Raw genomic sequence first — 12,708 nt, 5'->3', positions numbered from 1 at the left:
CTGTGGGAAATCTGATGAAAATGAGCTGAATGGCCTCCTGGAGTAAAAAATGGAAGGAAAAAAAGTTAGCAAGGAAGGATTCCCACAGGTGGCAGAAGAGGACAAGGCGTGACATTGGTGGTCAAGATCATGGCAGCGGTAGTTATGAGGTCACTGCCGCTGAGAGCCGATGCATGTTCAGAGAGCGACCGGATTGCCGGGTGACCCCTGGAAGCCTGCTCGTCATCTGGCACTAAAATTCTCCAGGGATCTTGGCGCAAAGTCGGCCGTGAATATTAATTGTGACATTCTGCCTTTCGCATACAAAGCGAGAACAAAAGAAAGAATGGGAAAAAAAAACGAGCGGATAAATAATTTGTGTGAAAGTGGCTACTGTTCACTTCCTCATTGCTGAGGAGAGCCGCCTGCCACATTAAAATGTATTTAAACCATCTGAAAGCTCGCACCACGGTGCTGAAAGAGCTTATTTCTTCTGCTCTCTGAGAGGGGCAATTGTTGCCTCAATGGGCCGGGTGCTGAATGAATCTATTTACATGCTAATAGCCATGCAGTGCAATTTCCTTATCATGTATGTAAATGAACGCACCGGCTGGATCTATGTTGGCCAAATATAAACAGTCAACAATATGCTGACTTCATGGTAACGCTTCACTTTATTTATGCAGTCTGTAATTAAACACTGCCGACGCACACGATTTCACGTTGATAGCCTCGTTAGCATTAATTAAGTCTAATTAGGAAGACGAACCAATTTATCACACCTGTGGTTTCAGGAAGTGGTGCATTCCAGACAATCTACTCGTATGGAGGAATCCAGGCTAAAATGAGAGACATAGCAGGAGCTGGAGTGGGAGTTTGAAGACCTGCATGCAGGAGTAAAACACCAAAGAATAGTATGTATGAAGGCAGAATGTGTAGGCGAGGATGATTAGTTTCAGCTCTGCCATTTGCAAACAGGCGGACAGGTTTGTTTCTGAAACGACGGGGCTGAGAACCTAATTTAGCTGAAACAAAGTCAGTAGACAAAGGATTTTACTTTCAGGGCTCCTACACTCATTCCAGTCTTCCTTCAGTCTATAGAACCACGTGAACAATTTACATAGAATAACAAATCCGTCATGGAAATGTTTGAGTGGCTGGGCTTTTTCATTTGACAAAATTGACTTTTCCAGATTTTAATATACATTTGATTATTTAGAAGTAAATGTAACTGTTCAGAATGAATTTTCTGCAGATTTTTGTGTGCCGATGAAAATGTTTTAAAGGAAGGAAGAAATTTAAATTTAAGGAAAATACTTAAATTACATATTTTTCAGGACAATTCCAGGATGCGTTAATTCAACCAATGTCTTCCAACATAATTCTGCATCTCCCTTCACTGCTCTGTGTAACATTTCTCCCATTGAGCGTGATTTCACCGATTGAATTTCAACCAGGTCAATCAACAAACAGAAGTAGGAATTATGAACGATAACGTCGATGTTTCTGTGCTGTTTTGGTAACACTGCAGAGGAAGTGAACGGAGCCGTTCAGTTTGTTGTCTACGCTTCTAAATATTGGTCAACTAAAGTTGAAGCAAGAAGAAGGTTTAAGACATCAGTCCAGCAATGAATGAAAAGATGGCGTTATATTACTTTTTTTTTTTTACTAGACTCAGATTTTTTCTGAAACTACTTTGTTAAAAGTATTTTAGGAGACCCAAAATGTTTTTTAAAAAACTATTTGCAGAGTAAAAATGCACAGTTTTATGTCTATTTTACATCATGTTACTCCTCTTGATTTCAATTAAGGCTCAACGTTGTTCTTGGGTTTCAACAGATATTTATTGTACTGTGGGGAGAACGCTAATATGTATTTATTGCCATTTTTAACTGAACAATAAAATAATGAATTAAATTTATTAGAGATGCCGTGATGGCAGCTACACATCAAGCTAAATCCTACTAAATTCTCCCACTTTTAACAGGATGACAGCACTGCTTCTACATACTCCAAACCTGCGTGCCTCCACTGCCGACTAAGGCTGCAGGTGTGTGTGTGTGATTGTGTGACAGAGTTCGAGGTCACTCCCATAAAAACTGGAGGGGGCATTTTGACCGTGAGAGGAAATCCAATTAAGACCTCAGTACAGTCGTGGTGGCATTTAACAAATAACTCTCCTCTGTGTCTCTCCCGGCACAGTGCAGTAATAATACCACACTCGCTCTAAGTTATTGTCTTATACAGTATTATGTCTCCTATATGTCAGAGAGGAGTTATATTTCCATATACCGCTGTGATGAAAACATTTGTCAACACCTTCTGTAATGACTAATCATCAGTGCTTACAGCCAACAGTTGTTTATGCACACACATACACAAAGATCCAGACCGATCCATCCTCTGAAATATGTGCATTATCCCAGGGTGGGTAAAAAAAAAAAAAAAATCAATGAAAAGCAATATCCTATTGGATTTAGTTTACGCCACTGACCTATTTTTGAGAGCTTGCACGTAGATCAAAGGAGCAACGGTGAGTGGATGACCTGCTAACCTCCATCCAGGGTCACGGCGTCGATGCGCCTGAGACAGCCGTTTGGTACGAGTTCGAAAAGACTGTCTGCTTGAAAAAAAAGATTTAAAGGTGATGATTGTCTTCTTTGTGGCACCAACAGGGACAGAGCAAGAAAACGGCGTTCATCTTTGAAAACGGGTTATTAAATAGCAATGGAAAATCTTTAAAGTTTCAAGACCGTAAAGAAAACGTAGCACACACATACATCTGATTTCACCTTTTGTCTACAAGATCTGCTGTGACCTTTCAGTTTAAGCTATAAAAATCTCTTACTTGTGGGTCTAGTTTGAAAACCTCAGAATTTTTTTTTTTTTTAGCCATCATCTGTGGGACATCATTACTGTTTTATACTCTGTCGAATTATTCTTTTTAGTGATATTCTTTCTATTTCTTTCAGTGTTTACCTATTCAGTCATTTTCCATCAGTCATTAATTCATGTCCCTATTTATCTGTATTGTGTAATAGGACTCACCTCATTCTAGCTCCATAAATCACCTTCCCAGCATTTAAATAATACTCTTTGTCAGATCCTTCTGTTATGTAGCTTGCGTTCTGTCACTAAGCCCACTTTGTTACTCCTCATGATCTCACTGATGGCTTCCCCTTTGTTGGTGTTCCCTGCCAGGTCTTGTAAATCAGTTATCATCAGAAAACTTCACTGTGTACTGGCCCTTTAAGGAAACAGGAGCAGTTATGACTGCAATGGTTCTTGTCCCAAAAGAGTTCAAATTATTTTGAAAAACCTGGATCAGAAAAAGCTTTGTGTACAAGCTGACCAGTAGAAATGCTTGCACTTGCCTTGTACTGATTAATTAATGATGTTGCTAACAAATGTCTTCCTTTGGAGGAAGTCCCGCCCCCAGAAGTGTGGAACACGATTTGTAAAACGTGATTTGAAAATCATGCAATTTTGTAGATCTCAGTCACAAAAAGAAAAAAAAATAGAAAAAGATTGAGAAGTTTTATTTTTAATTTTTTTTTTTTTTTTTCAAATTTAAGTTTTTGACACATTTTCTTTGCTTACAGCAATATTGGAACAAATAGTTATGTGGTGTTTGGGGAATTTTTGAATGTTTTGCTCACAAATCATATTACTTATTCTGTGATTTAGTCATTTAATGTCTCATTTAACTTCTTCTAGAGCAGTGTTTCTCAACCCTGGTCCTCAGCGCCCCCCTGTCCTGCATGTTTTAGGTATTTCCCTTCTGCCACACACCTGAATTGTATCTCTGGGTGATTAACAGGCTTCTGCGGTACCTGATGGTCATGCAATCATTTGAATCAGCTGTTCTGGAATAGAGGCACATCTAAAACATGCAGAGCAGGGGGGCGCTGAGGACCAGGGTTGAGAAACACTGTTCTAGAGTCAATTCTGTTGGTTTTTATGAGTTCTGATTAGCACTGAGTTTTCTTTCTTAATAAATCTCCCAGGTCCATAAGCCCTCTACAGATGCACCCAGCTAGGCCCAGAGGACTAAAAACAAAACCTTGCGCGTCAACCGGTCCCTGCCTCTCCGTCTCCTCCCAACCAACGCATCTGAACCCGGCGTCACAAAGCGACACGGTGGCAGGAGACCAACTTGTGGCACTGCTCGTCTGGGAAGATAATGAGTTCCCACAGGCCGGAGATAGGGCACGGAGTGTGCGCCGAAGACGCATGCATGTGTGTCTTTGTCTTTGTTATTTAAGTACAGAGAGGCTCTGGTTGAAAAGAGACGAGGGGGAAATTCTTTAAACTTTCAGCTTGAAATGGGCCCAGTTTGGTCAACCCCCAGCAGGCTGGGCTGTAATGAGGACTGCTTCTGCTCCCTCTGTCAGTTTCTTCTTTCTCTTTCTGTCTCTGCTCTCCACACTTGATGGTACGGACAACAGATCACTCCCAGGAGAACCGGCCCTAAAACATTATCCATCATGTTGACAGCTCAAGAGTCTTAAAGTGAAGAAAATATAATGTACCACTCATAGATAAACCCCTCCTTCAAGTCCCCCTTTTTCTCCCCATTCCTTCCTTCGATCGTAACCTTTTCTTTTACTTTTGGTAACGAAGCAGATATTGAAGAAGAGGTTGAAGCTTTATTGTTGAAAGGATGCAAGTTCAATACCTGATATTAAAAAAAATAACCAAAAGAACCCTGAAGTTTTCATGATGGATCTTAAATTGATAACTGCCGGATATTGGAGGGTCACCACTTTCGCGAACACTTATCAAGGAATGCGGCAATACAATCTGGCGGGGAAATTGCCGGCAGTTTGTCATCCCGCCTGTATATGTCCTTGTAAAAATAAGAGCGCACACTTTTAAGTGTTGATGAGAGGGATGGGGTGAGGTAGAAATGAAGGAATGAAGGGAAGAGGGCTTGAGGGGCAAAAGGAGTGTGAGAAAAGCCGCTCCTGCTATAACTTTGATTTGCGGCTATAAGGGAGATCAAATGAAGCATCTCATTAAGATCCACTTAACTTTGTAATGACGGCAGTTAAAACGATTAGATATTCAGTTTGATCAAAATAAATATTCTTGTTGATGTAATTACACTTGACTGCTTTAAGTGTTATAGTTTATCAACAAGACAATATTTGCAAGCCAAACAAAAGTTATGGCATCCTAATAGCTAATAACTAGCTATAGCTATTAGCTATTAGCTGAAATGCCTTTGGTACTTCTCAGAGACATCTTTAAAATCCGTCCAATGAAAGATTGCCCATTCCTCATTTGCAGCTAACAGCGCACAGCATCTAATTCAGATCAAGATCTGGGCTTTGACTAGGCCCAGGACTTTCCAGTTCTCCATTCTCACCAAATCCTTGGTGTATGTACTGAAATGTTTTGGCCAATTGAGATATTGCGGGATCTAGTTCTAGCTTCCACATTTCTACGGATGGTCTCAGATTTGTCTCAAGCACCTTCTGATCCATGGTGGATATGATGGTGTTTCCTGGGACGATGCAGGTTGGCACTAAACATTTCCTCTTCTCTGATGCCCACATCATTCTGTCTCATTCTCATCTGTCCAGTGGACATTATTCCACAGGTTCTCTTTGGCAAACGTTGGTCTGGTCTTTTTAAGGGTGCTTGCATACTTTCTCTAAACTTTAAACATGTTTTATAAAAAGTATAAACATGTCTATGCATGAAGTCTCTTTATGATTGTACAGACATAAACTTTACCTTCCTACACGATTCTGCTAAATTCTCACCTCCCCCCAGTACTCGGTCTGGGCTTTCCCACATTTAAATGGATTTCTACAGTAGAGTCCAGAGTTCACTTCAACCGAAGCGAAACTCACGTTTGATCGCCATCAGAGTTTGATTCACTCCTCACCAAACAAACCGGACTTTCTAGGCAAACAGACTGGAGTTGGATTGAAAAGGACTGAACCAGACTGGTGGGAATGAACCCTAAGATGAGTCTTTTCCTGAACTTGGGAAAACTCTAGTGCTGGGTTTTCCCTTTAGATTCTAAAATGGGTTCTTGTTTTGCTTTTTATGCTACAACATATTGTCCTTTTTTAGGCTGTAGCTTTAGGAATCAAGAAATAGTCCAAAGACTAAATGCACCTTGGTTGAGTATTCACTTTATATTGAATAAAGTTGGGATTCATAGTTAGAATAGTTAAGGGTTGATATAAAAAAAATCCAGTTTATTCTCTTACTGTCAGCCACCCACTCAATCCCCTTAGCATGCTCTCTCTCTGCTTCCATGTCATCCTCACTGCCTCCTGCATTGGTGCATCCCTGACACTGACCAGAAATAATGATGTCCTGACTTGTCCGACGCTGGCCAATTTCTGTGGCTACTGGTCAGCAGGAGCTGGATTAAATGAAATTATACTGCAGGAATCTGGGCATCGGCCTGGCTGTTTCTCACCATCCGACTCAGGTTAAGGATGTTGTTAAACCTCCAGGCTTTTGAGTTACTCCTCCAAATCAGTGCTGTCAAAAATGCATGGCTGTCACTATGGAAAAAGTTGCAATGCCATAAAAATTGAAATTTAGGAAAAGTTTGAAAAAATACTGAAAAGTAGTCTCTTTGTGTGCGTGTGCGTGTGTGTGTGTGTGTGTGCGCGCGTGTGTGTATGTGACTGAGCACAGTTTTTCCAAGGTTTAAGCTGGCTTAATAAATTCAAAAGCCAAGAAGAACTGGCAGGAGGACAAATGTATTGAGGTGTGCGACAACTCTGTACGGAATGATAAAGAGACACGGGGAGAGACTGCTGATTTTACTGCACCAAGGCCGACGTGCTTCGATTTATGGGCACAAATTTGTGTGTGTGTGAGTCTTCCTGTGCTGCTGACCTTGTAAAACGCCTAAAATCTGTTTGAATTCATTCAGCGCAGTGACCCTGTCCGTTTCCACGGCATTAAGAGACGAGTCGCGGAGACGCTTTAAGAGGAACTTAAAAGACAATTCAGTCCAGAGATGCTTTTATATAGCAATAAATCTTCTGCGTCTGTGATCTTCGAGGTGCTTGAGAGTTATTTTGTGATTTACGGGCTCATTCTTTGATGTGTCCGATTTCTTTCAGAGCAAATAATTTCTTGCCGAGTGTTGAATGATGTTGTAAAAATGGCTTTACGAGGAGAGGAGCTGCTCGCTGACTCACTGAGAGCAAATCGTGACATTTTATGACAAATTACATTTTGGACATAAAAAGGATTGCCATCACTTAAAGTTTATTGTAAAATCATCTGTATAAAGGAGAAAAAGGAAGAAACGATTACCTGATTACCTGATTACCAAAATTGCAAGTTACTGATAGTCATTACTGTGGTGAGCTGCAGCAGCGTACGCACGAAGCCACGTCAACGTGACAGTACTTGTCATGTTATTAATGTTAGTTCAAATAATACTGTAATCAATCTTTCTCTTATTAGCCAATTCATCAGTCTGTCACCAATTTTATAGAGAACAGAGATGTATTTTATATATTGCATTGATCATTTATTTCAATAAGACCACCTCATCCAAAGATCAAGTAAAAATCAACATGAGCTTCTAACAGATTCAGTGTATGAATTTATGATTAATCAAACTGATATATGTACACAGACATTTAACTTATGTAAAAATGTGTAAAAAGTCATCCGGAGTACCTGAAGGTTCTGAAGTTACATTTCATTTATATCCATCTGCAGATTAACAGACAGTATAGTTACTTACATTGCAGTTTATTTTCTACTAGTATCTAGTGTAGTCATCTAATAAATTGAGAAGAACTATACAAACATGCAATATTATGCTGTATTATTGGCATAGATCACCATAGGAGTTTGCAGCTTACTTAAAAAATTCAAAGAGAATGCCTAGATGTAGTCAATAAGCACCTCCACTTGTTGGAGGTGGTGTCGCACGGCTGAATGTAGTCGAAGATGCCATTAACGGTGACTGAATGATGCGCTTTACAGTGGCGCTACTGAGGGGGAGGCGAGCGCTCTGTTCACAGCACAGCCGACGAAAAGGAAGAAAAGAAAACACTGGCAGACTATGACGACAGAGGCACAACCTTGAAACCTTAGGTGGGCGAGAAAGAAGCCTGAGGGGGCTTTATGTTGGTGTGCCAGCGAGGGAGGGAGATCAGAGGCCCAGTGCTGCTCACTGACAAGAGCCTCCATGCAGGGACAAGGACACATGGGACTTCACTTTCTTCCCTCCGCTTCCTGCAAGTGACCTGTGCATATTCACACCTACAGCATGCAGCTTAACATTGGCTTGAGGTTTAACAGTGCACACATCTGTCTCAGAGTGTGATATGTCGTGCACAGGCTGCCATATTTTTTCATAATTTCAATTAAATATGGCTTAAGTGACAACATTCTGCTACAATTCTGCAGGGTTTCTTTCTATTTCCTACATGCACATTACATTTGTTTTTTTCAACAGAACCTTTAGTTTGTCTTGGAGGATATGAAGGAAGCACATTGTCTTTGATTTTGATGTTTTGAATACAAACTACATTTCTGCTGCGCTGTTTTCAAGGTTTCATTGTCTTCCGATTATACCTGTTGGTGATTTTCTTCAGAAGCGTAAATCTAATCTTTTACCGCCCCGCTGCGTAATTTCATTAGGCGGCCTTGGTCTGCACGTCCACAAACAGAGAATATGCACACAGGCACGCTCATCCCTGCTTCTCCCTTTAGGACGGCATCCGCTGGATGAAAGGTGCAGCTCCGCTGTAACCCCTCTCTTCTTTTGGTTGTCAAACATCAAAAAGAAGGGCGCTCTTTCCAAAAAAAAAAAGCTCACCCAGGCCTCAGAGGGAGAGTTTTTTTTCCCTTCTTCTCCTGGAGGAAAGAGGGCGATAGAGAGAAAGGAGAACATGGCTGACACTCTGGCTGTGAGCCTGGTGCCTTATTTATGACCTCAGCGCTCCCCATGTGTGTGTTGGGCTTCGTTGATTAGCACAACGATGTTCTGGAGGAAGAGCGAAGGTGCCAAACGGCCGCCTCGAGCGAAGTTACACGAGAAGGAGAGCGGAGGAGAGTGGGTGTTGGTGAGAGACAGAGCGATTGTACGCTGTTGCAATGATTAAGTCATTTCTTATACTCGCCTTTGAGTGTCTTGTCTTTGATGCTGTAAAGGGAAAAAAAGCCCCTCCCACACAGACATCATTAAGGAACAGAGGATGTGTCTCTCCACGTTGGATGCACAGGGGGGGAGAGGTGATGTAGAACTAAGGAGTGTCAGACAACTCATCCACAGAGATGCAACATGGCAGATTTGTATTGCCATGTTAGTATTTTCTGGGGGTAACATAAACATGTTTAGGGTATTTGGCAAAAAGAACAACTCCAGTAATCTGAATCTGACTTGTACGTTGAGAATTACCACCTGCTAGTTGTTTTTCCCGTTTGATCTGTGATCTGTTTGAATGCAGCAACCTGCAGGCAACTAGCAAACACACAACAAGGCATGAAACGGAAGATTTGAGTGGAATTGCTTTAAATATATTATCAGTAATATGGAAAAAAAAAAAAAACTTGTCCATCGATCAGCAGCCTTAATCTTGTTTGAGGTCATTGAGTTGGAATACCTCAACCCTCAACTCCTCTCCAAGATTTCCCTGAAATGACAGAGCTACCTCTAGTTTTAATGTATATTAAGGTATAGTTGGTGTTTAAAGTGTTTAAAAAGACAGATATCAGTTTCTTTAGAGGAGGTTTTGAGTATTTTTGGGTTTTAGCTATGCTCAGATGCTTGCAATTGCTCATGAATACCAATGGTCCTCTGTAAAAACAACCAGAACTTTGACAAAGTTCACCACTCTAGCAGGCCTTCACCCAACCAGGAGTCCGCTTCATTTCTGCTAAACTTTTGTCATCCACGGACTCAAGGAAACACTGAAATACTGAGTAGCTAGCTTGTTCTTTTTATCGTGAGGCACTAATCCAAAGAACCTTCAGACTGTGTAATTAACACCTGCCTTTTATTGCCTCAATATTTGCCTTCAGCTGTTAATAAAGGTACAGATTTGTACCGTTAATTGTCAGCGATGACTGAAGGCTCGTCTCCAACAGCTGGGTCAATGAATATTCAGTTTCTAGTTAGTCATGGCTTGTATCATCTAATATCTGTTAGTTTAATTTATGAAGTACATTGTATCTAAAAGAGTTGTCTTTGAAATTAAAATGCATGGACTTAACACCTACCCAAAAATAGAAGCGCTGTAAATACAAACATCCTCCCACAGAGAGCGGTTAGCTGCAAAAAGATGGAATTAGTTGGAGAGAAGGTCAGAGACCTTCAGCAGTGATATAACCTGTAATAAGCAGCAGCAGTGGGAGGACCAGCAGATTGTGGCGGCAAAAGAGCTGGTGAAGTAATTCCCTATGGGGAGATCAATGAAAGCAGAATGTTTACTGATCCAAAGATCGGGTATGGAAATAATATGTTTGGAACAAAATGAGCTTAGCTGCAGCTTGGGAGAGTTTGAAGATTTAAAGTGGTTAGAGAAGTATGAATGCAAACTTAAAGAAAATGCTTAAAGTGAACAAAAACTCTTTGATTTGTGTTTGAATTTTAAATAAGGTGGATGAATGTGCATACCCTGTAGTGGGAGAAGAAAGTGGCATTTGCAGAGCTAAAAAACTAAGTTTACTTTTGGTCCCATGCGAGTTGACAGCTTGTTTCAGCAGCTGCCACTCACTGAGTTTTCTCTTTTTACATTTACATTTAGACATGTTGTTTCTGTTGCCCACACAATAGAGTTGACAGTTTTGTGGACAACGTTGTTTTTATTAATTTTTTTTTTTTTTTTTTACCGCACTTGTGTTCAGAGATGATGCGAGCGACCACATGCTCATTGTCTCCTTCAGGGATCATCCTGCAAAGACAATAAAGTTCAAGAAAGTTTAGGTTCTTCTTTTTTAACCAACAGGGACTCCTGGCACAATAAAGTACGTCTCCACTGGCGCAGTTTTAACCGGTTCTGCGCCAGACAGCAAACTGCATTCCTCGGTTGGTTTCTCTATTCAAAATCATTCAAAATCAAAGTTCATTCAGATGCAACTTTGTAAATTTATGTTGTAATGAGAGGAGAGTCTTTTCCAAAAATAATTCTTGTTCATCTTCATTCTGTTTGTCCTGCTTTCATCTTAAGCATTTAACATACTAACTTAGCAGAACTGAATTCATAATGGAGATTTTTGTAGTTGCTCTGAGAAAACTAAATTGTTTGAAAATGACCTTGAACCCTTTCCCAGATTGATGGGCATCAACAGTCGCTTGTCTAAGGTCTTTCCATCCTGGCATTGCATTAACACACATCTAACTCTTTGATGTCAGTGGAACATTTCTTTTCTCTTTGACCGTATAACATGGAAAATTACAGGATAATGACCTCTGACATCATCTTTAGATCCATATACTCAAACCTCGAAAGTCTCCACTGTCCTCCATGTTCTCCTTTTGGATGACATGAGGCAGCGATGGAGCAGAACATGGCTGTTTTGTTTGTCCTGTCTTTACAGTCAGGAAGATCAAAAGGAACCTGATGTCTTGACACTGTTGGTTCTGTGTGCCGTCAATATAAAAGACTCCCAGACTGACAGACACAAAAAGGCTTTTTGGATTTCATGCAACTGCAGGAAGCTGCCTTTCCTTCAGAATTTGCCACATGACATTGACGGAGTGCCTGTCTGCTACAATGACGTGTTAGTCCACACGTGTGCACTCACAGACACAACCGGGAGTGTGTTCAAAGGTTCTGACAACATCATTAGTGTGTTTCTGTCTCTGTGTGTTTCGTCTCCTCTTCACCCAAATCTCTCCTTTCTTTGTGTCGGTGTCTCACCTGACGGGAATCACTGGGAAACGGGTGGAAAACTGCAAACATCAAACATTCCCCCTGCTGCATCCCAGGAGAAGATCAATGTGCCGGATTGGAGATAATGCACATCTACAGGGCGACAACAGATGACTGAGTCTCAGTCTCTGCCCCCACTGTACAGTGTTCATCTCGACGGATCCCCCAGTAAGTGGTAATCCCACAACTACGAGTCACATCTGCAGAAAAAACATGGTTTTCATTCATTTTTTCCCCCTGTCATGGTAAATATGGAGCTTTGTTCACACAAAAACAATTTGCACGTCCGTCATACACCTTTTAACCTCCATTTAGATGCAGCTGCTATTAAAACCTATGTCATTATCCTGTTTTCAATGCTTGAGAGTGAATTTTGTTGTATTCACACACAAACCACAAAACCACTGTAAAGTGCAGATGTATGACATTAGCGAACGATAAAATCTGGTGAAACAATCCAATGCCACCTTCTGTGTTTGCAGATTCAAGCAGATCTTTTATCGCTTGAATTCTGAAGGAAAGCTAAGAAATGCACAAAAGATAAAGAGAGGACCAACTCAACAAAGGGTGCTGGAAAAAAGAAGTAAAAAATTGGTACTCTTCACTTCTGGGCCTCGTGCCCCGTTCTCTCCACACGAGAGGGGGGCCTCTGATGAGGTGTTGATTGCCTGTGGGCACGAGTGGTTTCTCCAAACACTCCAAAAGTGGCCTATCCTCTGATTAGATTCAAGTGTTATAACGGCAAATAGGCCGAGACTCTCAGCCGTACATTACAGCACTGAGATAGACCCGGAGGTGAGGGCTTTCATTAAAACGCTGTCTTATACATGACTTGTTCCGACCCAAAGGTGAT

At 41.1% G+C, this 12,708-nt stretch overlaps 1 long non-coding RNA gene across 1 annotated transcript; it reads left to right on the top strand.

Moving 5' to 3' along the window:
• The first annotated feature begins 784 nt into the window (after window positions 1-784).
• LOC106956833 (uncharacterized) lies at window positions 785-5,079 on the top strand. Its single transcript, XR_001426834.1, has 3 exons — window positions 785-893; window positions 1,967-2,029; window positions 3,987-5,079. It is a non-coding gene; the product is annotated as an uncharacterized LOC106956833 (long non-coding RNA).
• The last annotated feature ends 7,629 nt before the right edge of the window (window positions 5,080-12,708 follow it).

Source organism: Poecilia latipinna, unplaced genomic scaffold (assembly GCF_001443285.1).
Source record: "Poecilia latipinna isolate Pla-1442-1.1 unplaced genomic scaffold, P_latipinna-1.0 Scaffold847, whole genome shotgun sequence".
In the NCBI taxonomy this organism is placed as follows: domain Eukaryota; kingdom Metazoa; phylum Chordata; class Actinopteri; order Cyprinodontiformes; family Poeciliidae; genus Poecilia; species Poecilia latipinna.
Note: the sequence above shows the minus strand (reverse complement) of the source record. Positions and strands in the feature narration are given on the sequence as shown.